The sequence below is a fragment of the Heterodontus francisci genome, chromosome 47 (assembly GCF_036365525.1).
Source record: "Heterodontus francisci isolate sHetFra1 chromosome 47, sHetFra1.hap1, whole genome shotgun sequence".
Lineage (NCBI taxonomy): Eukaryota > Metazoa > Chordata > Chondrichthyes > Heterodontiformes > Heterodontidae > Heterodontus > Heterodontus francisci.
The window spans coordinates 7507551-7533935 of record NC_090417.1 but is presented as its reverse complement, the minus strand read 5'-3'; the positions used below and the strand labels follow the sequence as shown (position 1 = coordinate 7533935).

The 26385-nt window shown below is 46.5% G+C and overlaps 1 protein-coding gene across 4 annotated transcripts in view; it reads right to left on the bottom strand.

Annotated features, from left to right (window-relative positions):
* The window catches only part of LOC137357117 (fibroblast growth factor receptor 1-like), a 296290-nt gene that overhangs the window by 207869 nt on the left and 62036 nt on the right, over positions 1-26385 (bottom strand). For 3 of the 4 annotated variants that reach the window (XM_068023163.1, XM_068023160.1, XM_068023161.1), the window contains exon 1: positions 14598-14798. The exons of the other annotated variant lie outside the window; for it this stretch is intronic. The gene's annotated coding sequence lies outside the window, so the exon portion shown is untranslated. Of the gene's footprint in view, positions 1-14597; positions 14799-26385 lie in introns of those variants that run through there. 4 annotated transcript variants of the gene reach the window in all.

Below are 26385 nucleotides of genomic sequence, written 5' to 3'. Positions count from 1 at the left end.
TGGGAACATCACCAGCTGCAAGTTCCCCTCCAAGTCACACACCATCATGACTTGGAACGTTATCGCCATTCCTTCACTGTCGCTGGGTCAAAATCCTGGAACTCCCTTCCGAACAACACTGTGGGTATACCTACACCACATAGACTACAGTGGTTCAAGAAGGTAGCTCACCACCATCTACTCGAGGGCAATGAGGGATGGGCAACAAATGCTGGTCTTGCCAGCAACGCCCAATCCCATGAACAAATAAAAAAAAAGCTGGCACTGGTAACAACACAATCCAGCATGGAGAATACTCCCCAAACCTGATGCATATCATTGGGGCAGAACTGAGGGAACATTTCACTGCACGCAACTTATCAAATAATGCACAGGTCAGGTATGTTATGAGGTTGAGCAACCCAAAAACAAGAAATGTGCCATTCAGCAGCATTGGCCCACCCTCGTCCTCACCCCAACACCACCGCACAACCAGCCCTCACCTTGGCGGATAGGGAGGAGAGAAGCAGTGATAGACACTGCACCCAGGTTCCCCCTCTGATAGTGCCTTATGACCCACTTGGGAAATGGGGAAGAAAAAGGCCCCACTTGCCCTGGCTATTCTTTCAATGCTGAGAGGACAGGCTCAGGGAAAGTCACCTCCTATCCCTCGCAGACTGGGAAAGAGGCTTGAAGTGGTGAGGAGGGAGACAAACCTCAGGTGCTGTGAATAACAGAGGCAGGGTTAAAGAGATGCATTTGTTGTGGTATGATAGTGTAGTGGTTATGTTACTGGACTAATAATCCAGAGGCCTGAACTAACTCTGGAGAATGAGAGTTCAAGCCCACCACAGCAGTTTGAGAATTTGAATTCAGTTTCCGTCGAGAAAGGAGAAGCTAGCCCACGAGATGGGCGGCACAGTGGCGCAGTGGTGAGCACCGCAGCCTCACAGCTCCAGGGACCCAGGTTCGATTCTGGGTACTGCCTGTGCGGAGTTTGCAAGTTCTCCCTGTGACCGCGTGGGTTTTCGCCGAGTACTCCGGTTTCCTCCCACAGCCAAAGACTTGCGGGTGATAGGTAAATTGGCCGTTGTAAATTGCCCCTAGTGTAGGTAGGTGGTAGGGAATATGGGATTAATGTAGGATTAGTATAAAAATGGGTGGTTGTTGGTCGGCACAGACTCGGTGGGCCGAAGGGCCTGTTTTAGTGCTGTATCTCTAAACAAAAATAAAAAGATAAAATAAAGTGACTATGACATGGTCGGATTGTTGTCAGTAACGTCCTTTAGGGTCAACTCAAGCCTTTGATTGGCTTAGCAAGCCACCCAGGACTCGTAAGATAAATAAGAATGGAAGTAGGTGAACTCTGGCATCTATAATCAGGGCATACAGTAAAGGCACCCCCAGCCTAATCACCCTGGCAAAATCCTCCTCATTAAAATCTGCAGACTGGTTCCAAAGTTAGGGGAGTTGTCTTAGTCTTGTCAAGCATAACTGAGCAAACGTAGTCATATACACAGAATCCAATATCTCACCACTGGTATAAGGTCTGGGGATGGGAGCTGCTGCAATATTGGCTCTGGACTTCCTGATTTCGGTGATGAGGGCCGAAACTCACAGCAAAGAAAGCCTTTCATATTTTTTTTAAAAGAAGGGGCTGAGAAAAAGGAGAGCTTGTCTTCTCTGTGTGTGGCATAAAACTTTTGCCAGAGGACACATTACTTACTTCACAGTAATCTTCTTAATCTATTTTAAATAGGGTTATACATAAAGACCCAGTATTATACATCTGAAGCTTATATAGTCAACAGCTTTATATAATTATATGCAAACCATACCTAATGCTGGGGTAAAAGCTTTTGTCATCAGCGCTGGCTCGTTCTGTTCCACTCATCCCTCCCCTTTCCCCTCCCACCTTCTGGATGTATTGTCATTGAACAGCACGTTACAACATAAATACACTGTCAGACAGAAGAATCGGCCTGGAAATGACTTTGAGATATTCGCACCCAAGCACTTAGTAAATTTCCTGAAATTACTTTATCTGTTCCTTTGGTGGCAATGGGACCAGTTTAAGATAAATCTACACTTCCACTGGAAAAACACAGGACAGAAGCTGGTATGAATGCGTGTACGAGTAACTCAGTCATTGAGATTATTGGATGTTACAGGACCAACACAAGTCAGTACAGTTCCGACAGAAAGCGTGAAGCCCAGGCTACAGGTCCTCTACACAGGATCCGTGCTGGTACATGGTTAGTTAAAGCCAAGCATCAGGTAGACCTGGTTACAAATGTACTTTCCCACCACAGCTAATTCCAGCAAGCTGCTGTTTGGGTTGTTGCTAGTCGAAGGAGGTCCAAGCACCAAGGGTCTGCTGGTACCTGAGGAAGGTTCCTGTTAGATCGAATCAGCAGGGGAAAGTGGGTACGTGAACCTGCCTGTAGGGTAGCTGACAGCATCTGGTTTTACATTCCACCTGAATGAACTCAACACTGAAATCATTGGAGAGAAATAGCAGACCTAATCCACCTTCCTGCACTATCCCCATATCCCTTGATATCATTCGTATCCAGACATCTATCGATTTCTGTCTTGAATATGCTCAATGGTTGAACATCCACAGCCCTCTGGGTTAGAGAATTCCAAAGATTCACCACCCTCTGAGTAAAGAAATTCCTCCTCATCTCAGTCTTAAATGGCCTACCCCCTTATTCTGAAATGACGTCCCCTGGTTCTAGACTCACCAGCCAGGGGAAACATCCTATCTCAGCCACCCTGTCACGCCCTGTAAGAATTTTGAAAGTTTAAATGAGATCACCTCTCATTCTTTGAAATTCTCAGGAATACAGGCCCAGTTTCTGCAGTCTCTCCTCATAAGTCAATCCCACCATCCCCAGGGATTAGTCTGGTGAACCTCCGTTGCACTTCCTCTATAGCAAGTATATCCTTCCTTAGATAAGGAGACCAAAACTGCACACAATACTCCAGGTGTGGTCTCACCAATGCTCTGTACAATTGCAGCAATATTTCTTTACTCCTGTACTCAAAACCCTTTGCAATGAAGGCCAACATACCATTTGTCTTCCTAATTGCTTGCTGCACCTGCATGTTAACTTTTAGTGACTCATGGACAAGGACACCCAGGTTCCTTTGGACATCAACACTTCCCAACCTCTCACCATTTCAGAAATACTCTGTCTTTCTGCTTTTTCTACCAAAGTGGATAACTTTGCACTTATTCACATTATATTCCATCTGCCATGTTCTTGCCATTCACTTAGTCTGTCCATGTCCCGCTAAGGCTTCCTTGCATCCACCTCACAACTTACATTCCCACCTAGTTTTGTGTTATCAGCAAATTTGGAACTATTACAATTGGTCCCCACATCAAAATCATTTATATAGATTGTGAACATCTGTGGTCAAGCACTGATTCTTGTGGTACCCAACTAGTAACAGCCTGCCATTCTGAGAATGACCCATTTATTCCTACTCTCTGCTTTCTGTCTGTTAACCAATTCTCAATCCATACTAGTATATTACCCCCAATCCCATGTGCTCTAATTTTGTTTACTAACCTCCTGTGTGGGATCTTATCAAAAGCCTTCTGAAAATCCAAATACACCACATCCACTGGTTCTCCTTTATCTATGTTACAAGTAACATCCTCAAAATCTCCATCAGGTTTGTCAAATATGATTTCCCTTTCATGAATCCATGTTGACTCTACCCAATCATATCATTATTTTCAAAGTGTCTAGTTATTACATCCTTTATAATAGATTCTAACATTTTCCCTACTACTGGCGTCAAACTAACAGGTCTGTAGTTCCCCGTTTTCTCTCTCGCTCCCTTCTTAAATCATGGGGTTACATTTGCTATTTTCCAGTCTGCAGGCTCCTTTCCAGAATCTATATAAATTTGAAAGATAACCACAAATGCACCCACTGTCTCGATAGCCACCTCCTTCAATATTCTAGGATGTAGCTCATCTGGTCCAGGGGATTTATCAACCTCCAATCCAGTTAATTTTTCAAGTACTACCTCTTTATTAAAACAAATTTCTTTCATTTCCTCATTTTCACAAATCCCTTGATTCCCTAGTATTTCTGGCAGATTTTCTGTATTTTCCTCCAAGATAGACACAAATTGTTTAGTTTCTCCGCCATTTCCTATTCTCCAATCTCCACCTGTAATGGACCCACATTTGACCTTGCTAATCTTTGCCTTTTCACATACCTAAAGAAGCTTTTACAGTCCCTGCCTTTATGTTTCTAGCTACCTTGCATTCAGATTCTCTTTGCCCTTTCTTTATCACTTTCTTGGTCATCCTTTGCTGGATTCTAAATTGCTCCCAATCCTTGGGCTTACCACTTTTTCTGGCAACTTTATAAGCCACTTCCTTTGATCTAATTCAATCTTTAACTTCTTTTGTGAGCCACAGTTGATTCATCTTTCCTGTTGGGTCTTTGTGTCTTAGATGAATGTATATTTGTTGTCGACCATGTAATACCTCTTTAAATACTAGTCATTGCCTGCCGACTGTCAAATCTTTCAGTGTATTTTCCCAATCCACTAGAGCCAACTTGCCCTTCATACCTTCATCATTTCCTTTGTTCAGATTTAAGACCCTAGTTTTAGAATGGACTGTATCACTTTCAAACTTAATGTCAAATTCTGTCATATTATGGTCACTATTTCCCAAAGGCTCCTTTAGAGCAAAATTATTAATTAGCCCTTTCTCATTACATAACACTGAAACTAAAATAGCCAGATCCCTAGTTGGTTCAACGTACTGCTCCAGAAACCCATCTCATGCACACTCCAGGAATTCAGTCTCCACAGCATTACTGTTAATTAGGTTTACCCAGTCTATATGTAAATTGAAGTCACCCATTATTACTGTATTACCCATGTTAGATACACGTCTAATTTCCTGATTTATACTGTGCCCAACATTACCACTCCTGTTTGGTGGTCTATAAACAACTCCCACTAATGTTTGTTGCCTCTTGCTGATGCTGACAGTAGGTCGAAAGCTTGTTTGAACATGTCTTTTAAACCTCATCATACTGCAGCAAGTTCAACCTAGTTAGCGTTTGGGTATTTCATTCTTCCTACCAAAGTGCTGAAGCCCTGCTGACATCCAAATCCACCATTGCTGTCTGGTACCTCACCCAACTAGAGATTATTCATTACTGTGAGTATTGCAGCATATATTCATGGGGTGGGGGAAAATGAAGACGAGTCTGACTCTTATCTCCATCGATTGCCTTAGCATACAGATCCAGTACGTGGGAACAATCAGGAGCAAGAATCAAAGGATGATTTTTTTTCCTCTCCCGAATCGAGGAACGGCCAGGCCCATTGCACAGCCCCTAATACCACACCAAGAGAAATCAGTTCATGCAGCCCAGAATAGGAAGTGCTTGTGCAGCCTACATAGTCTGTATGCCTCGGCACCTCACAGGAGGAATGTGGCATGTCACTGGGAGAGTTTTCTTCAACTTTCAGTTGAATTGATGAAAATGTTTTGAATTATCCTATGAAAACATGGGACTGGCAGAATTAACTCACTTGCATCATCTAATCTAAATGTACTCCATATTGTTAATGTCACTAAACCTCACTGAAAAGTAGTAAGTTAGGTGATCACTGGGTTGGTTGGTTGGTTGGTTGGTTCAGAGCACAAGCCAAGGATCTTTTTAACCTTCCTTCACCAATTTCAAGCCCACAGGCTCTTTCTCCCCAGGGCCATTCTTCCTGTGTGAGCAAGTACTGGCAGCGTGGGTCCAATTGCATCGTCAGCCACTTCGACACAAGGAATGCCTGGGTAGTGCTCAGGAGTAGAAACTGAGTAGGTTGATTTTCCTCTCCTTGGCCCAGGGACCAATCGAGGAGCAAGGATGGTTATGCTGGCTGTGATCAACAAACTCAACACTGGCCACGGATTAGATCCAGCACTCTGTGGAACCTGAACCCACAACCTTGGCACAACAAATCCAAGGGCAGGTAATGGGAAATCAGCAGAGTTCCTAGTACTGTTCCCCATTGGAAAGTGTGTGAAGGACATGGAATGAGGATAGGAGTAGCCTGTGCTCCCACTGCCCTGCTTCACCTCACAGTCACCCATTCAGAAACCTGCTGGCACCTGTGGACCTCTCCCTCAGCAGTATCAGTGCCTTCACAAGACAAAAAGAGACAAGAAGTTTGATCGATAGCAGATGGGAAAGTATTTAGCAATGTGGCACTCCAGCCATGGTTGTTTTAGTTACACAGCTACATCTGGACCTTTCTGAATACACAAGTCACTCAGATTTCAGTTGTCCTAAAAGTCGTTCACCCAGAAACAAGGGTTTGCACAGCTCTGGTTTGTGATTTTTAAAAACGGATTGGAGTTTGCGTTAAGCTAGTGCGCGGATTTATTTTAATTTGCTCAGATCCACGTGATGTGACTGATTGGTCATATCCTCAGAGGTAACTGAGTTCACCACTCAGTCCTGAAGCAATCAGTGCTGAAGAGGAAGGCCCTCGCACACCATCACCTTCTCGGGCAATTCACAGTAGTCAATAAAAGTGGTCTTGGCAATGTCACACAAACAAATACAAAGAGGTCGAGTGATCCAGTATCCTCTTTGGAAACCAATCCCAGATTTGACAATCGCTTCCCAATAGATAGTAAGACTTAATAGTTGGGATCAAGTGATTTTTCTTTGTGTAAAGCTTTCATTCGCTTTCTTTCAGGGTTAATGCCTCCAGAATGATACAATGAAATTCAGTTCCATGATATTGTGGCTTCTTGCTCTGTTTTCAGTTACAGCTTCACAACTTCTGCTTGTAACTTGTTTTGTTCCAGTATTAAACTCGCCCTCTTCAAACACACTGGTGGAACCTTCAGCTCACACTGAATCCACATGACAGGACCTGAACATACACTTTTGTTATTATAACACTGGCGTCCTTTTTCTAACAGTGCCTGGCCGATTACAGAATCACTTCTTCAATACAACAGTATCTTGCATTTATATAGCTCCTTTATCATAGTAAAAACATCCCAACAAAACAGGTGAACAAAGAGCAGTTAATGTGGGACGACTCCTCATGTTGCAGTGGTTAAATAGACCACGTAGACTGATATGTAATGGTACAGATCAGAAACCCCTCACATTTAATTCACACTCATTTTCACCAGCTCAATATATGGGGTCTTGGGGAGCAATCCTTCAGAAATGCCAGATGACACTCAAGCTCACCTCTGATTCCCCCACCCCATTCATCCCGAGATCAGACTCACCTCTGATTCCCCCACCCCATTCATCCCGAGATCAGACTCACCTCTGATTCCCCCACCCAATTCATCCCGAGATCAGACTCACCTCTGATTCCCCCCCCACATTCATCCCGGGATCAGACTCACCTCTGATCCCCACCCCCATTCATCCCGAGATCAGACTCACCTCTGATTCCCCCCAATCCCGAGATCAGACTCACCTCTGATTCCCCCCCATTCATCCTGAGATCAGACTCACCTCTGATTCCGTCCCCCATTCATCCAGAGATCAGACTCACCTCTCATTCCACCCCCCCATTCATCCCGAGATCAGACTCACCTCTGATTCCCCCACCCCATTCATCCCGAGATCAGACTCACCTCTGATTCCCCCCAATCCCGAGATCAGACTCACCTCTGATTCCCCCCCATTCATCCTGAGATCAGACTCACCTCTGATTCCGTCCCCCATTCATCCCGAGATCAGACTCACCTCTCATTCCCCCCCGCATTCATCCCGAGATCAGACTCACCTCTGATTCCCCCACCCCATTCATCCCGAGATCAGACTCACCTCTGATTCCCCCCAATCCCGAGATCAGACTCACCTCTGATTCCCCCCCATTCATCCTGAGATCAGACTCACCTCTGATTCCGTCCCCCATTCATTCCGAGATCAGACTCACCTCTGATTCCCCCACCCCATTCATCCCGAGATCAGACTCACCTCTGATTCCCCCCAATCCCGAGATCAGACTCACCTCTGATTCCCCCCCATTCATCCTGAGATCAGACTCACCTCTGATTCCGTCCCCCATTCATCCCGAGATCAGACTCACCTCTCATTCCCCCCCGCATTCATCCCGAGATCAGACTCACCTCTGATTTCCCACCATTCATCCCGAGATCAGACTCACCTCTGATTCCCCCCCATCCCGAGATCAGACTCACCTCTGATTCCCCCCCATTCATCCTGAGATCAGACTCACCTCTGATTCCGTCCCCCATTCATCCCGAGATCAGACTCACCTCTGATTCCCCCCCATTCATCCCGAGATCAGACTCACCTCTGATTCCCCCCCCATTCATTCCGAGATCAGACTCACCTCTGATTTCCCCCCCCCATTCATCCCGAGATCAGACTCACCTCTGATTCCGTCCCCCATTCATCCCGAGATCAGACTCACCTCTGATTCCCACCCCATCCCGAGATCAGACTCACCTCTGATTCCCACCCCATTCATCCCGAGATTAGACTCACCTCTGATTCCCACCCCATCCCAAGAACAGACTCACCTCTGATTCCGTCCCCCATTCATCCCGAGATCAGACTCACCTCTGATTCCCCCCCCATCCTGAGATCAGACTCACCTCTGATTCCCCCCCGCATTCATCCCGAGATCAGACTCACCTCTGATTTCCCACCATTCATCCCGAGATCAGACTCACCTCTGATTCCCCCCCCATTCATCCCGAGATTAGACTCACCTCTGATTCCCACCCCATCCCGAGATCAGACTCACCTCTGATTCCCACCCCATCCCGAGATCAGACTCACCTCTGATTCCGTCCCCCATTCATCCCGAGATCAGACTCACCTCTGATTCCCCCCCATTCATCCAGAGATCAGACTCACCTCTGATTCCCCCCCATTCATCCCGAGATCAGACTCACCTCTGATTTCCCCCCCCATTCATCCCGAGATCAGACTCACCTCTGATTCCCCCCCATCCCGAGATCAGACTCACCTCTGAATCCCCCCCCATTCATCGTGAGATCAGACTCACCTTGATTCCCCCCCATTCATCATGAGATCAGACTCACCTCTGATTCCCCCCATCCTGAGATCAGACTCACCTCTGATTCCCCCCGATTCATCCCGAGATCAGACTCACCTCTGAATCCCCCCCATTCATCATGAGATCAGACTCACCTCTGATTCCCCCCCCATTCATCCCGAGATCAGACTCACCTCTGATTCCCCCCCCCATTCATCCCGAGATCAGACTCACCTCTGATTCCCCCCCCATTCATCCCGAGATCAGACTCACCTCTGATTCCCCCCCCATTCATCCCGAGATCAGACTCACCTCTGATTCCCCCCCACCCCGAGATCAGACTCACCTCTGATTTCCCCCCCCATTCATCCCAAGATCAGACTCACCTCTGATTCCCCCCCATCCCGAGATCAGACTCACCTCTGATTCCCCCCCATTCATCCCGAGATCAGACTCACCTCTGATTCCCCCCCCATTCATCCCGAGATCAGACTCACCTCTGATTCCCCCCCACCCCGAGATCAGACTCACCTCTGATTTCCCCCCCCATTCATCCCAAGATCAGACTCACCTCTGATTCCCCCCCACCCCGAGATCAGACTCACCTCTGATTTCCCCCCCCATTCATCCCGAGATCAGACTCACCTCTGATTCCCCCCCACCCCGAGATCAGACTCACCTCTGATTTCACCCCCCCCATTCATCCTGAGATCAGACTCACCTCTGATTCCCCCCCACTCCGAGATCAGACTCACCTCTGATTTCCCCCCCCATTCATCCCGAGATCAGACTCACCTCTGATTCCCCCCCACCCCGAGATCAGACTCACCTCTGATTTCACCCCCCCCCATTCATCCTGAGATCAGACTCACCTCTGATTCCCACGCCATTCATCCCGAGATCAGACTCACCTCTGATTCCCCCCCCATTCATCCCGAGATCAGACTCACCTCTGATTCCCACCCCATCCCGAGATCAGACTCACCTCTGATTCCGTCCCCCATTCATCCCGAGATCAGACTCACCTCTGATTCCCACCCCATCCCGAGATCAGACTCACCTCTGATTCCGTCCCCCATTCATCCCGAGATCAGACTCACCTCTGATTCCCCCCCATTCATCCAGAGATCAGACTCACCTCTGATTCCCCCCCATTCATCCCGAGATCAGACTCACCTCTGATTTCCCCCCCCATTCATCCCGAGATCAGACTCACCTCTGATTCCCCCCCATCCCGAGATCAGACTCACCTCTGAATCCCCCCCCATTCATCGTGAGATCAGACTCACCTTGATTCCCCCCCATTCATCCAGAGATCAGACTCACCTCTGATTCCCCCCCCATTCATCCCGAGATTAGACTCACCTCTGATTCCCACCCCATCCCGAGATCAGACTCACCTCTGATTCCCACCCCATCCCGAGATCAGACTCACCTCTGATTCCGTCCCCCATTCATCCCGAGATCAGACTCACCTCTGATTCCCCCCCATTCATCCAGAGATCAGACTCACCTCTGATTCCCCCCCATTCATCCCGAGATCAGACTCACCTCTGATTCCCCCCCATCCCGAGATCAGACTCACCTCTGAATCCCCCCCCATTCATCGTGAGATCAGACTCACCTTGATTCCCCCCCATTCATCATGAGATCAGACTCACCTCTGATTTCCCCCCCCATTCATCCCGAGATCAGACTCACCTCTGATTCCCCCCCATCCCGAGATCAGACTCACCTCTGAATCCCCCCCCATTCATCGTGAGATCAGACTCACCTTGATTCCCCCCCATTCATCCAGAGATCAGACTCACCTCTGATTCCCCCCCCATCCTGAGATCAGACTCACCTCTGATTCCCCCCGATTCATCCCGAGATCAGACTCACCTCTGAATCCCCCCCATTCATCGTGAGATCAGACTCACCTTGATTCCCCCCCATTCATCCAGAGATCAGACTCACCTCTGATTCCCCCCCCATTCATCCCGAGATTAGACTCACCTCTGATTCCCACCCCATCCCGAGATCAGACTCACCTCTGATTCCCACCCCATCCCGAGATCAGACTCACCTCTGATTCCGTCCCCCATTCATCCCGAGATCAGACTCACCTCTGATTCCCCCCCATTCATCCAGAGATCAGACTCACCTCTGATTCCCCCCCATTCATCCCGAGATCAGACTCACCTCTGATTCCCCCCCATCCCGAGATCAGACTCACCTCTGAATCCCCCCCCATTCATCGTGAGATCAGACTCACCTTGATTCCCCCCCATTCATCATGAGATCAGACTCACCTCTGATTTCCCCCCCCATTCATCCCGAGATCAGACTCACCTCTGATTCCCCCCCATCCCGAGATCAGACTCACCTCTGAATCCCCCCCCATTCATCGTGAGATCAGACTCACCTTGATTCCCCCCCATTCATCCAGAGATCAGACTCACCTCTGATTCCCCCCCCATCCTGAGATCAGACTCACCTCTGATTCCCCCCGATTCATCCCGAGATCAGACTCACCTCTGAATCCCCCCCATTCATCATGAGATCAGACTCACCTCTGATTCCCCCCCCCATTCATCCCGAGATCAGACTCACCTCTGATTCCCCCCCCATTCATCCCGAGATCAGACTCACCTCTGATTCCCCCCCCATTCATCCCGAGATCAGACTCACCTCTGATTCCCCCCCACCCCGAGATCAGACTCACCTCTGATTTCCCCCCCCATTCATCCCAAGATCAGACTCACCTCTGATTTCACCCCCCCCATTCATCCCGAGATCAGACTCACCTCTGATTCCCCCCCACCCCGAGATCAGACTCACCTCTGATTTCCCCCCCCATTCATCCCAAGATCAGACTCACCTCTGATTCCCCCCCATCCCGAGATCAGACTCACCTCTGATTCCCCCCCATTCATCCCGAGATCAGACTCACCTCTGATTCCCCCCCCATTCATCCCGAGATCAGACTCACCTCTGATTCCCCCCCACCCCGAGATCAGACTCACCTCTGATTTCCCCCCCCATTCATCCCAAGATCAGACTCACCTCTGATTCCCCCCCATCCCGAGATCAGACTCACCTCTGATTCCCCCCCACCCCGAGATCAGACTCACCTCTGATTTCACCCCCCCCATTCATCCTGAGATCAGACTCACCTCTGATTCCCCCCCACTCCGAGATCAGACTCACCTCTGATTTCCCCCCCCATTCATCCCGAGATCAGACTCACCTCTGATTCCCCCCCACCCCGAGATCAGACTCACCTCTGATTTCCCCCCCCATTCATCCCGAGATCAGACTCACCTCTGATTCCCCCCCATCCCGAGATCAGACTCACCTCTGATTCCCCCCCACCCCGAGATCAGACTCACCTCTGATTTCCCCCCCCATTCATCCCGAGATCAGACTCACCTCTGATTCCCCCCCATCCCGAGATCAGACTCACCTCTGATTCCCCCCCACCCCGAGATCAGACTCACCTCTGATTCCCCCCCACCCCGAGATCAGACTCACCTCTGATTTCACCCCCCCCATTCATCCTGAGATCAGACTCACCTCTGATTCCCCCCCATCCCGAGATCAGACTCACCTCTGATTCCCCCCCACCCCGAGATCAGACTCACCTCTGATTTCCCCCCCCATTCATCCCAAGATCAGACTCACCTCTGATTCCCCCCCATCCCGAGATCAGACTCACCTCTGATTCCCCCCCATTCATCCTGAGATCAGACTCACCTCTGATTCCCCCCCATCCCGAGATCAGACTCACCTCTGATTTCCCCCCCCATTCATCCCGAGATCAGACTCACCTCTGATTCCCCCCCACCCCGAGATCAGACTCACCTCTGATTCCCCCCCACCCCAAGATCAGACTCACCTCTGATTTCACCCCCCCATTCATCCTGAGATCAGACTCACCTCTGATTCCCCCCCACCCCGAGATCAGACTCACCTCTGATTCCCCCCCACCCCGAGATCAGACTCACCTCTGATTCCCCCCCACCCCAAGATCAGACTCACCTCTGATTTCACCCCCCCATTCATCCTGAGATCAGACTCACCTCTGATTCCCCCCCACCCCGAGATCAGACTCACCTCTGATTTCACCCCCCCATTCATCCTGAGATCAGACTCACCTCTGATGCCCACCCTGCTCAATAATGAATTGCATTGTTCGCCACCCTCCAGACCTGACTGAGGTCCCCTCCCTGACGATCAGATCTAGTTGCAATATTCTCATCCCAATTCTTGAATAACTTGCCAACCTTGACTATATGGGCAGAGGAGGCCCTTGAATAATTTCACTGAGAATTGGTGGTTCCCACGCTATCGCTCCCTGCCATGAGTGACTTACTTTCAAAGGAAAATGAAAGATGTTGGGAGCGGATTGGGGATAATGGGGTGGGAGTGTACCAGTAAGAAAAATAAGCAAATATCTATTTTTGAAAAAAAGACACAATAAAGCAGACTGTAAACTTAGCTCAAAGGAAAAACACCTGGCCTACTCCCCCAACTCGTCCAACACCCAGCCTACTCCCCAACTCAAATCCTCTACTCACCCAACACCCAGCCTACTCCCCCCACAACTGAACTCCCTGACTCACCCAACACTCAGCCTACTCCCCCCCAACTCACCCAACACTCAGCCTACTCCCCCCAACTCACCCAACACTCAGCCTACTCCCCCCAACTCAACTCCCCTACTCACTGAATGCCCAGCTTACTCCCCCAACTCAACTCCCCTACTCACTGAATGCCCAGCTTACTCCCCCAACTCAACTCCCCTACTCACTGAATGCCCAGCTTACTCCCCCAACTCAACTCCCCTACTCACTGAATGCCCAGCTTACTCCCCCAACTCAACTCCCCTACTCACTGAATGCCCAGTTTACTCCCCCAACTCAACTGCCCCAATCCTGGTGTAAATGGGTCAACAATAACAGATCACACATTTTAAAGGGTTGAGAAGATTCAAGATTCACGATCAACTTCGGGAAAGGGAATACATTTGGTTTTGAAACACACAAGAGCTTCCACTCTAACATTCCCCCCACCCCACCCCCACGAAGACATTCAATGGTATGGCAGTGTCCTTAGCCTGTGCGCATCACCAGCAATATTATCAAGACGAAGCATAACTATTTGAAGGGAACGATTTTCCCTGTATTTCCTTCCACTTGAGCGTTAACCAAATCAATAAAGGCGCCTTAGTTGTGGAGCCTTCCAAAAGAGACAAAGCTTTTCGCCACATGCACCATTCCTGGAAACAATAACAACCTGGAGAGGAGTCACAAGGAATGGGGCAGGCTGCTGCAAAAACTACTTGATAGCTTCAACAAAACTTAGGCACCAGTACAATTTTGGTAACTATCTTCTGCGTTTGGTGGTGGGGTGAGAGATGCAAGGAACAAGGCTGCGGGGACAAAAGATGCCAACTTCAACCCGCGAGCCGTGAGTTCACCCCGCAAGTTTGGAAAGTTTGCTGCAAACTTTTTCCCTCCTGCAACCAACCCCCTTTTGTCAGTTTCCTTGTTAAACCCGTTCTAAGGATGAAACACACTCACCGGGTTATCTCTCGGAAGATAGCCAGACCGAGAGAAGACTGTTACATAAGTTTTCAGATTCTTTCTGAAGTATTCTCTCCTGTTACCTTTTGTTCTCATTTGTCTCCATTACTACCTTTCTGTGAGCTGGAGGAAGGGGGGAAGGGGAACACGTGACCGCCAGATCCCAGATCCTGAATCTCAGCCAAGTTGCCTTTTGAAAAGATTTCGACAACCAGTCAGTCCCCTTTGAAGATTCCCGAGATTTGGGGAATCAGCTTGAGGACTGTTCATTTGTCCTATGACCAATTTATGTGTGGATGGGTGCACAGCTGTTATTAACTCACAAATCCCTTTCCCTCATATTTGGTCAATGCAGATGTGGAAAAATAAAATGAGTGGGATATGTTTTAAAATGCATGCAAATGAGATGCTTCTGTACACATCTGCAGAATTCAAAAAAAAAATCCCTTACATTTCTCTAGCGCCGTTCCTCACCACAGAACATCCCAAAGGGCTTTACATCTGATGAAGTGCTTCTGAAGTGTCATCACTGTTCCAGGAAAGGCGGTAGCCAATTTGCGCACAGCAAGATCCCACAAACAGCAATGTGACAATGAGCAGATTAATCTGTTTTTTTAGCTGATGTTGATTGATGGATAAATATTGTTCAGGCCACTAAGGAGAACTCCCCTGCTCTTCTTAAATAGTGCCATGGGATCTTTCCCTGCACTTGAGGGGGCAGGCAGGAACATGGGAACAGGAGAGATCATTCAGCCCCTTGACCCTGCTTTGCCATTCAATAAGATCATAGCTGATCTGTGACTTCACTTTGCTGTTTAATACCTCTGGGTCTATCGATCTCTAATTTACAATTAACAATTGATCTCATGTCCTCAGTTTAATGACTCATTCATAAGACAGCACCTCCAACCATACTACACTGAAGTAAAAGCCTGGATTATATACACAAGAATCTCAAGTGGGATTTGAACCCCCTACCTTCTAATTCAGAGGTGACAGTGCTACCTATTGTACTGGGGGAAGAAAATTCGATCTGAGCCTGACCCTCTGTTCATCCAGTGGACACAGTGAAGTGGTCTGAGCTATTAATATTAAGCTTTTTGAACATGGTTATGGGCTACACCCATGCAGGACAACCTTGACAGTGGTTGTTCATGAGCTATTGAACTGCAAAGGGAAGACAATTCTGACCCTGCATGGACTCGATGGGCTGAATGGCCTCCTTCTGTGCTGCAAATTACTCCTATAAATGTATGCACACCTGGACTTTCCAGCAGGATTCAGTGGGAAACAGTGGAGAACACTGGCTGATCTCTCTCTCTGTTTAGTCCAGGGAACGGAGGGAACTCCAGATGCCATTTTGGATGAGATAAGCACAAACAAGACCAACTGGAAATCAAACCCAAGACTTTCTGGATTTAAGAGTAACTCAGATGGTGCCCTTTACCTCCGAGGCTGGGGTCGGCAACCTTTCTTTTCCCTGAAAAGCCTTTTAAAAAATTAAAAAATTGCCTAAAATAAAAACTGTTGGAAGCCACAAGGTGAAAATTGCCAAGTCTCCCTGGGAGAAAGCATAATTTGCATGTAAAATAAACAAAATACACATGTTGAATCGATGTATCAATTGCAAAAAAAATGCAATTAAAATAGACCCAACTCTGAATTATTGTGGTTTTTGACTTTTTGTGCCTTTGGTTTTTATCTCCACATCTCCAGTAAAGGATGTTCAGGTCTTATGTGTCAATTTGCAGGAATTCTGTATAAACGTGTTCAAAATTACAATGTAAATTGGTGAACCGTATTAATTTAATGGAAAAACAGCATGTTTCCACTTAGAATAAAAACAAAGACATTTACATGGAAAACTGAAATAATGCTTTTAATCTGTGCTTTTATAACAGATCTTGTGATAAATGGACTTTTTAATGATAATTTTGTCAGTAAAATTACCCTTAAAACAAAATTTAACTTAAGATGTACAGAATTAAGACAATTTTTTCAGCTATTGGTTCGCGTGATGAAAAAAAAGCTTCTAATAGCACATTCAGAACAATTTATCATCTCAGCTATATTTGAAACAATAACGGTTGCAATCATAAAACTTGTTCCTCGAACCAAAGACATTATCTATAACCATGCTGTGGCTAGACCACTCTGACAGCTTTATTTAAAGTATGACGACGTTTTGCGTTAAAATAATCATTTGAAACCATAAAATGCAGCATAATGATCAGCCTTTTATCCCCACAATAAAAACATGACTCTTACTTTTCTTGACTTAATTTTGTTTTAGTCTTTTTTAATGATTAAACGATCCAACTGGAAAAGTTTTGCTGCTTCAGCCTGAGCTCCCAGTACAGTTTGGTGAATAAATCCTTAAAATTAATAGTGAGGGCCAGGGTTAACCAGCGCCACCTGGAAGCTCCTTATCCTCATTGGGAGTTCCCAAACAGGGAAGCATTCCATAGTGCCCTTGCCTCTGCTCAAGCACTGACCAGGACGAATCTGGGATCTTTCTGTGCATCTCCGTCCCGCATAACTGACAATTTCAGTCCTTTATTTACAGCAAGTGCCTCTGTTGGGTCCATTCGAAATGTCAGTCTAAAGGCAGCTTCTTTTAACATTGGCACACAAGCACAATCTGCCTTTTCACCAGCACAGCAAAATCCTTCTGCTTTGTTTGAAGGTTTAACCAAACACTGGGGGGCAATTTGTGACCTATCTGACTTATCAAGAACTCAGTCATGGACTCCGTGATGGAACTTGGTACTGCTTTGTTTAATTGTCTAAACACACATTGCATGTAAGCACACCAGGCAATTGTATCTTTCCACAAAGTGTTGTGCTTATGTTTACTCAAGTGCAAACAGATTTTGCATTGCTGTTTACTGAAATATTTCATTTGCAACAGTCAGAAGGTCAATTAACAATACAGCACAGGGGAACTATTAGCATTGGATAAATAAAGTGCTTCTAGTGTTTGTGTGTGTGCGTGTGCGTGATTTCTCTGAATGTTATATATCTGAATCTGTCCAAATTGTTTAACTGTTTCACCATGTACTTTGACACTGGGTGAAAATAAATTGGAAATGATACATAATGAATGACTGCTCCCTTTTGACACCACTGTCCAAATTCAAAGTTAACCCCACCAGCCCCTATGTTTCTACATGTCTTTGAGCACGCATGAGATTTTTGATTTGGAAGGTACATATTGTTTTCCACCTTGTACTTTCTGCCCATCTGACCAACTCCAGCTGTGATGATATAACTTACACCTAACTTCTAGCACCAAAACACAATGGTGTGTCGAGTTATAAGGCCATAGGAATAGTACCCATGATTCACTGGAAGCTTGGCCAACTTTCCCACAACTTTCAAACATGGCTCCTCAGAGTTGTTGCTGCTTCACCATTACAGAGCAGCACATTTAGGAGATAAAACATTGTCTTGGCCACACTAGAATACAGCAATGAACAACTCTCTTTGTATGCTAATGACTGATATTTATGTTTGCAAATCAGCGCAAACTATTATTGGAGACTGTTGCTTAGTTTGTTTCACAGCTGTCGCTGAGAGTAGCCTTTTGTCACAAAAAAACGTGCTAGGTCAAATGATTTTTTAATCCACTGAACATTAAACTGGTGGAGACAAACCACTCAAACCTTGCAAGCTTCAAACTCTGTCTGCTCACCATGAGTACTGAGGCATATTCCCTGTTGCAGACTGCAGTGTTCAGTGGTTTAAATGATCTGGTTTGATTGTGTTAGTCTGTTCACTGATCGATGCTCACTCTGCTTAATGACTTAAGCCTGAGACAGAAACCTCCTTCAGCTACACAGTTTTAAGAGAACTTTCTGGAAAAAGCAGACAGAAACCTCCCTCAGCTGCACAGTTTAGAGAACGTTCTGGAAAGAACAGAGATCTTTCTCGAAGGCATTGCTGTCTCCCAGAGAACCATTGAATCAGCGCCACCTCTTCAAAGCGGAAGCCTCAGAACCACCAAATTCAGGCTGAAGCCAGCCCAGTCACCAGCCTCCACAGACTGTATACTTCCTTTATTTCTCTGGACTCTAATTCAACCAATCTATCCTTCCCCACTCTGTAACCTATTTGTATATGTGTTTGTGTGAAAGTTGGAGAGTATTTTATTATTTTTACTTAGATCAGTTTAAGTACAATAAAATTAACCTCTTTCTTTGTTAAACTCAAGAAAACCTGTCCGATTGGCTCTTTTTCTAATCATGGTGTGTTAAAACTCATTGAATTGGCAAGTATATCCACTTAAAAAGAAACAAATCTGTTCTGGTTAAACAAAGAGAGGGAAAAGGGGGGGCCCTTCAACCCCTCCTCACCTGATCGTAACAGAAATTTAGGAGCTCTACGTCTGCTATCAAACCTAAAGAGAAACAAGAAATTGGAAGCGGGAAAACAAATAATTTTTTTTAAAACTTTAATACAGGTTTTCTTGTGGTTCATTACTAGAGTACTAAAATATCTACATTCAAGGCCAGTACCTTTCTAGAACAGAGTGAATTAATTTGGGACAGTTTAAAAGCCCTATCCATTGAAGAGTTAAGAAGTATAGCTAGGCATTTAGAGATAAATATCCATCCGAAAGCGAGGAAACCTGAAATCTTAAAACTTTTGGCCAACCAAATTGAAACTGAAACCGAAGAAGCGGAGACAGGCTTAGAATCTGAAACAGACAGAGTAGCATTAGCCAAGATACAGCTGGAACAGTGGAGACTAGAGATAGGACTCAAAGAAAGAGAAAGGGAGAGACAGAAATGGAAGGGGGAAGGACGGAGAGAATTCCAGGCAAGGGAAAGAAAGAGCTTTCCTGAAGGGGAAGCAAGAAAGAGAGTTAAGATTCAGCTTGAACTGAATAGCGGAAGACCCAATGCACTCAGTTAAGGTACTACTAGTGAGGGAGCTACCCCTATCTCAGGACCGAGTGCTGAGCTCTTAAAGTTCTCCAAACTGATACCAAAGATCGATGAGGGGTTGTGGAAACATTTTTCATCTCATTTGACAAGCTTGCAAAACAGTTGAAGTGGCCAGTGGAGTGCTGGACCTTGATTCTGCAAAGCTATTAACAAAACAGCCCATGAGGTTTATTCCCTATTGTCCGATGAGACTTCATCAAACTATGAGATGACCAAAAATCTATCCTGAGCGCCTATGAGCTGGTACCGGAGACGTACTGCCAAAAATTACGAACTCTTTGAAAACGGCCGGAACAAACAAATGATTAGGGCGGCACGGTGGCGCAGTGGTTAGCACTGCAGCCTCACAGCTCCAGCGACCCGGGTTCAATTCTGGGTACTGCCTGTGTGGAGTTTGCAAGTTCTCCCTGTGTCTGCGTGGGTTTTCTCCGGGTGCTCCGGTTTCCTCCCACAAGCCAAAAGACTTGCAGGTTGGTAGGTAAATTGGCCATTATAAATTGCCACTAGTATAGGTAGGTGGTAGGGAAATATAGGGACAGGTGGGGACGTGGTAGGAATAGGGTAGGATTAGTATAAATGGGTGATTGATGGTCGGCACAGACTCGGTGGGCCGAAGGGCCTGTTTCAGTGCTGTATCTCTAAAAAACTAAAAACTTACATTGAGTTCGAAAGGGTTCAGCAACTCGCTTTCAACCGATGGATACGGACACTTAAGACAGAGTCCACCTCTGAAAACCTCAGAGAGGTGATCTTCCTTGAGGATTTCAAAAATTCGCTTCACCTTTCCAAAGGATGCATTAAACAGGTCTACTTTGGTCGACTCAACTCAGGGTTAAAAAAGTTAGCACAGACTGAAGCTGAAGCAGAGGGAGTTCCAGAGTGCTGTTTAAAAAATGAGGTGCTGATGAGGGAGTAGAGACCTCCTCACAGACCTGTGGATGAAAAGTAGTAGTGGTGGTGGTGCCACTGAGGTCCCTTAAGGAAATCCTAAGAATAGCCCACGAACTTCCAATGGCTGTATACGAAAAACCCAAGCCCATATAAAACAGCATTTTTACTGGCCACAACTCCACAAAGAAGCCCCAACCTACACCCCGAATTCCCAGACCGGCTTTTGGGGAACCCTTCAGCAGAGTGCTGGTAGATTCTGTGGGGCCCCTTCTGAAAACAAAATGGGGCTACCAGTATCTGCTCAACATTATGGATGTAGCTACCTGATTTCCAGAGTCTATCCCTCTAAGAACTCTCTCTCTGCCAAGGTAGTGGTGGAGGGGATAACCCAATTTGTCACCTTAGACCACAGCAGCAGCGATTGGCATTGGGCCTGGGAGGAAGCGGATCTGGAGCGGGACCTGGAGAAATAAAGAGTGGGACTCGAGGTCTACACCTACTTAGACCGGAGCAGCGACAGTTGGTGGGCTCTCCAGTGTGTCGGCACGCGCTGGGTTTCAAAAGAGGAAAAAAACTACCAGTGACATCATGGGAGATCTGTAAGCTGATTTGTTGATAAGTAACAGCTGTTATTACCTGTAAATAGCTTTAAAAAATCAGGGGGATAAAAGTTCTTTTTTCAAACCCTCAAATAGCTACCTTGTAGGTGATAAGGTTAGTACTAATAAGGTTTTGTTTCAATTAGTGTAATTTATAAATAATTACTACTTCGGATAGTGCTGTTTGGACACAGTAAGGCTGTGAGTTGTGTGTGAGGGATTTCACTGACTAGGGGAAGGAGGTGCTCGTTGCAGTCTTTCTTTTCTTTTCTGCCTTTTCGACCTCCACGGTACAGGGGAAGAAGCTGATTGGCGAGTAACTGGTATGTTATTCCACTTATTAAATTAGTAATAGTTAGTTTGTAAAGCTAAGTAATGGCAGGGCAGCTCGGCCAAGCGGAATGTGCCTCCTGTGGTATGTGGGAAGTCGTGGACGCACCGTGTGTCCTTGACAAACCCATCTGCAGGAAGTGTCATCGGCTGCAGAAGCTTGAGCTCCGGGTTTCGGAACTCGAGCGGCGGCTGGAGTCACTGTGGCGCATCCGCGAGGCAGAGAACTATGTGGATAGCACGTTTCAGGAGGTAGTCACCCCGCTGCTTAAGAGGGCGTAGGCAGAGAGGGACCGGGTGGCTGCCAGACAGACAAGAAGGTCAAGGCAGGTAGTGCAGGAGTCCCCAGAGGGCATCCCACTTTCTAACTGGTATTCCGTTCTGAGCACCGATGGGACAGAGGGTTCCTCTGGAGAGTGCAGCGAGACTCATGACCAGAGCACCGTGAGTGACTCAGCTGTGCAGGGAGGGAGGAGAAAGGACAAGAGAGCAATAGTGATAGGGAATTCTATAGTTAGGGGAACAGATAGGTATTCTGTGGTCGCAGACATGATTCCAGGATGGTATTTTGCCTCCCTGGCACTCGGGTCATGGATATCATTGAACGGCTACAGGGCATTCTGAAGGGCGAGCGTGCATGGTTAGAAGTTATGGTCCACATTGGTACCAAGGATATAGGAAGAAAGAAGGATGAGGTCCTGCAGGTTTTAGGGAGTTAGGAATAAGATTAGCAAGCAGGACCTCAAAGGTAGTAATCTCTGGATTACTCCCAAAGCCACATGCTAGTGAGTATAGAGGCTGGAGAGATGGTACAGGAGGGAGGGCTTCAGATTTCTGGGGCATTGGGACCAGTTCTGGGGAAGGTGGGACCTATACAAGCCGGATGGTCTACACCTGAACAGGACTGGGACAAATATCCTTGCAGCAAGGTTTGCTAGTGCTGTGGGGAATGGTTTAAACTAGCTTGAAAGGGGGATGGGAACCTGAGCGCAGTCTTAGCTAGGACAATTTCAGGGCAGGGAACAGGAGGCAGAAAATTAGCAAGTGACTCTGAAAGACAGAAGAAGCAAAGGTTAAAAAGTGTACAGCACAGGAATTTTGCAGTGTTAAAGGGTATTTACTTAAATGCAAGGAGTATAGTAAATAAAGCCGATGAGCTGAGGGCACTGATAGACACATGGCAACATGATATCGTTGGGAGGAGGTGTAGCATTATATGTTAAGGAATCAGTAACAGCTTTGATGCGGGATGATATGCTAAATGAATCATCAAATGAGGCCATATGAGTGGAGCTCAGAAATAAAAAAGGGGCAGCCACACTCCTAGGAATGTACCACAGACCCCCAAATAGAGAGAGGGAGGTAGAAGAACAAATACGTAGGCAAATTTCTGACTGCAAAAACTATAGGGCGATAATAATTGGGGATTTCAACTACCCCAAGATCAACTGGGATACAAACAGTGTGAAGGGCACAGAGGGGTCAAAATTCTTGAACTACATTCAAGAGAACCTTTTTAGCCAGCACGTAACAAGCCCAACGAGAGGGGGGGCAATTCCAGATTTAGTCTTCAGTAATGAAGCTGGGCAAGTGGAGGAAGTATCAGTGGGTGACCATTTTGGAGATAGTGACCATAATACAATATGTTTTAGCATAATCATGGAAAAGGACAAAAATTAAACAGGACTAAAAGTTCTAAATGGGGGAAGGTGAATTTTAAGAAGCTGGGAGGTGACCTGGCGAAAGTGGACTGGATATAGCTACATGAAGGAAAATCAGTGGCAAACCAGTGGGAGGCATTCAAAAGTAAGATACTACAGGCACTGTGTCGGTATGTCCCCACAAAGATAAAGGGTGGTATTGCCAAATCTAGAGCCCCCTGGTTATCTAGAAGCTTACAGGGTAATTTAAAGCAGAAAAAGAAAGTTTATGATGATCACAAAAATCTTAATACTTTAGAAAGCTTAGAAGAGTATAGAAAGTGCAGGGATGAAGTAAAAAGGAAATTAGAAAAGCAAAGAGAGGACATGAAAAATTATTGGCAGATAAAATCAAGGAAAACCCAAAGATGCTTTATCAGTATATTAAGAGCAAGAGGATAACTAAGAAAAGGGTAGGGCCTATCAAACATGTCCAAGGGAACTTATGCGTGGATGTAGAAGATGTGGGCAGGGTTCTTAATGAGTTTGTTTGTCTCTGTTTTCACAAAGGAGAGGGTTGATGTAGACATTGTAGTTGAAGAGGAGGAGTGTGAAATATTAGATACGATCAGCATAATAAGAGAGGAAGTACTAGAGGGTCTGACATCCTTGAAAGTGGATAAATTAACAGGAGCAGATGGATTGCATCCCAGGTTGTTAAAGGAAGCCAGGGAGGAAATAGCAGATGTGCTGAGGATCATCTTCAAACCTCAATAAATACAGGAGAGGTATCAGACGACTGGAGGTCTGCAAACGTTGTATCATTGTTTAAAAAGAGTGCGAGGGTTAGGCCAAATAATTACAGGCTGGTCAGTCTGACCTCAGTGGTGGGTAAATTATTAGAATCAATTCTGAGGGATAGGATAAACTGTCACTTAGAAAGGCAGGAATTAATCAGGGATCGACAGCATGGATTTGTTAAGGGAAGGTCATGTCTTACTAACTTAATTGAGTTTTTTGAGGAAGTAACAAGAAGGATTGATGAGGGTATTGCAGTGGATGTGATCTATATGGATTTTAGAAAGGCATTTGACAAGGTCCCACATGGCAGACTGGTCAGTAAAATGAAAGCCCATGGTATACAGGGGAATGTGGCAGGTTGGATCTAAAATTGGCTCAGGGAAACAAAGGGTAGTAGTCGACGGATGTTTTTGTGAATGGAAAGCTGTTTCCAGTGGCAAGTTTTCCAGAATGTAGCCAGGGCTCGAAAGTTGCAGCTATGAGGAAAGATTGGATAGGCTAGGGTTGTTTTCCTTCGAGCAGAGGAGTCTGAGGGGTGACTTAATAGAGGTGTACAAAATTGTGAGGGGCCTAGATAGAGTAGACAGGAAGGACCTGTTTCCCCTAGCGGAGAGTTCAGTTGGCCAGGGGCACAGATTTAACATGATTGGTAGAAGGATTAGTGGGCACATGAGCAAAAGCTTTTTCACCCAGAGGGTGGTGGGTGTCTGGAATTCACTGCCAGGAACGGTGGTGGAGGCAGAAACCCTCAATTCTTTTAAAAGGTACCTGGACATGCACCTTAAGTGCTGTAACCTGCAAGGCTATGGACCAGGTGCTGGAAGGTGGGATTAGATTGGGTGGCTAGTTTTTTTTGTGGCTGGCACGGACACAACGGGCTGAATGGCCTCCTTCTGTGCCATAATTTTTCTATGGTTCTATGATATGTGCTGCCTGCTGAGATCCAATTGGGTCAGGCACAAATTTCCAGTATTTTTAAGGTAATCTGGACATAACCCAGCTAAAGTCCTCAGCCTACCACCCACAGTCACAAGGTGCTTTGGAACGGTGCCACCAGACCCTAAAGACAATGATCAGGGCACATTGCTACAAGTACCCCCATGACTGGGACAAAGGGCTGGGAATTCTCCTGTTTGCTATCAGGAATACACCAAATGAGTCCACCCGGCCTTAGTCCCTTTGAATTAGTTTATTAGTTTATGGACACTAGGTGAAAGGTCCTCTTAAACGAATCAAAGAGAGGTTTTTAGGACACAGGGATGAACCTTCCATGTTAGACTACATTCCCATGTTCCGAGAATTGCTCACTAGAGCCTGTGCGGTGGTTCAGAAACATCTAAAAACCTCCCAGACAACGATGAAAAGACAGGCAGATAAACATGCTCAGGCTAGAACATTTCAGCTTGGAGACCATGTGTTCGTGCTACTACCAAAATAGGGTGAACCATTGAAAGCCTGGTTCAGTGGTCCATACAGAGTAGTAAAGAGGATTAGCAAGGTGAATTATTTAAATGACACTCCAGACCATAGGAAAAAGCAAAGGCTGTGCCACATCAATAAAGCAGTATAACAGCCGGGAAGGAGACAAACACGCACGGTCTGTCAAGCAGTCAGGAAAGAGGAGGGAGAAAGGAACAGTGAGGATGAGTTAGAGGGAGTCCTGGAAGATTCCTAAATCAAACCCTCTACTATCCAGTTAGCTAACACTGAAATGTTAGGGAAATTAGACACCGTACTGTCCTATTTAAATGCAGGACAGAGAGGAGACCAAACAAGACTGCTCACAGCAGTTAAAGAGATCTGCAGGAACAAACCAGGGTGCAGAGCCCTAGCCCTAAACGATGTGGATGTAGGGGAGACCTCCCCCCCATAAAGCTAAATCATTATCACCTAGGTCCCAGGAAACCGACCCAGGTTCAGGAGGAAATTCAGAACATGCTGGAGCACAAGTTGATTGAGCCCAGTCACAGCAGCTGGAGTTCCCTAGTTGTGCTCTTGCCCAATCCTGATGGCTCAACAAGGCTCTGCATTGATGACTAGGAGGGTTAATGCAATGACCAGAGCTGACTCCTATCCCATTCCCTACCTGGAAGACTGTATCGATAGAGTAGTAAACACCACCTACATAACCAAAATAGATTTGTTAAAAAGATACTGGCAGATTTCCATTAACCACCTGAGCTAAAGAGATTTGTCACCCCAGATGGCTTATTCCAGTGCTAGGTGATGCCATCTGGATGAAGAAATGCCCCAGCCACCTTCCAAAGACTGATGAACCAGGTAGTAGTTGGCCGACCCAACTGTGTAGTGTACCCGGATGATCTGTTAGTGTACAGTGACACCTGGGGGTGGGGGGAAACCACCCAGACCAGAAGGAAGCTCTCTTCCAAAGGTTACAGTCGGCTGACCTAGTGGTAAATCTTGCAAAGAGTTTGTTAAAGCTCAGGTAACCTACCTGGGTCATACTGTAGGTCAAGGGCGGGTGCTCCCAAAGCAATGAAGGGACAGACATTGATGGATTTCCCTACAACCAAACGGAAAATAATGCCATTTTTGGGCATGTGTGGGTTTTAGC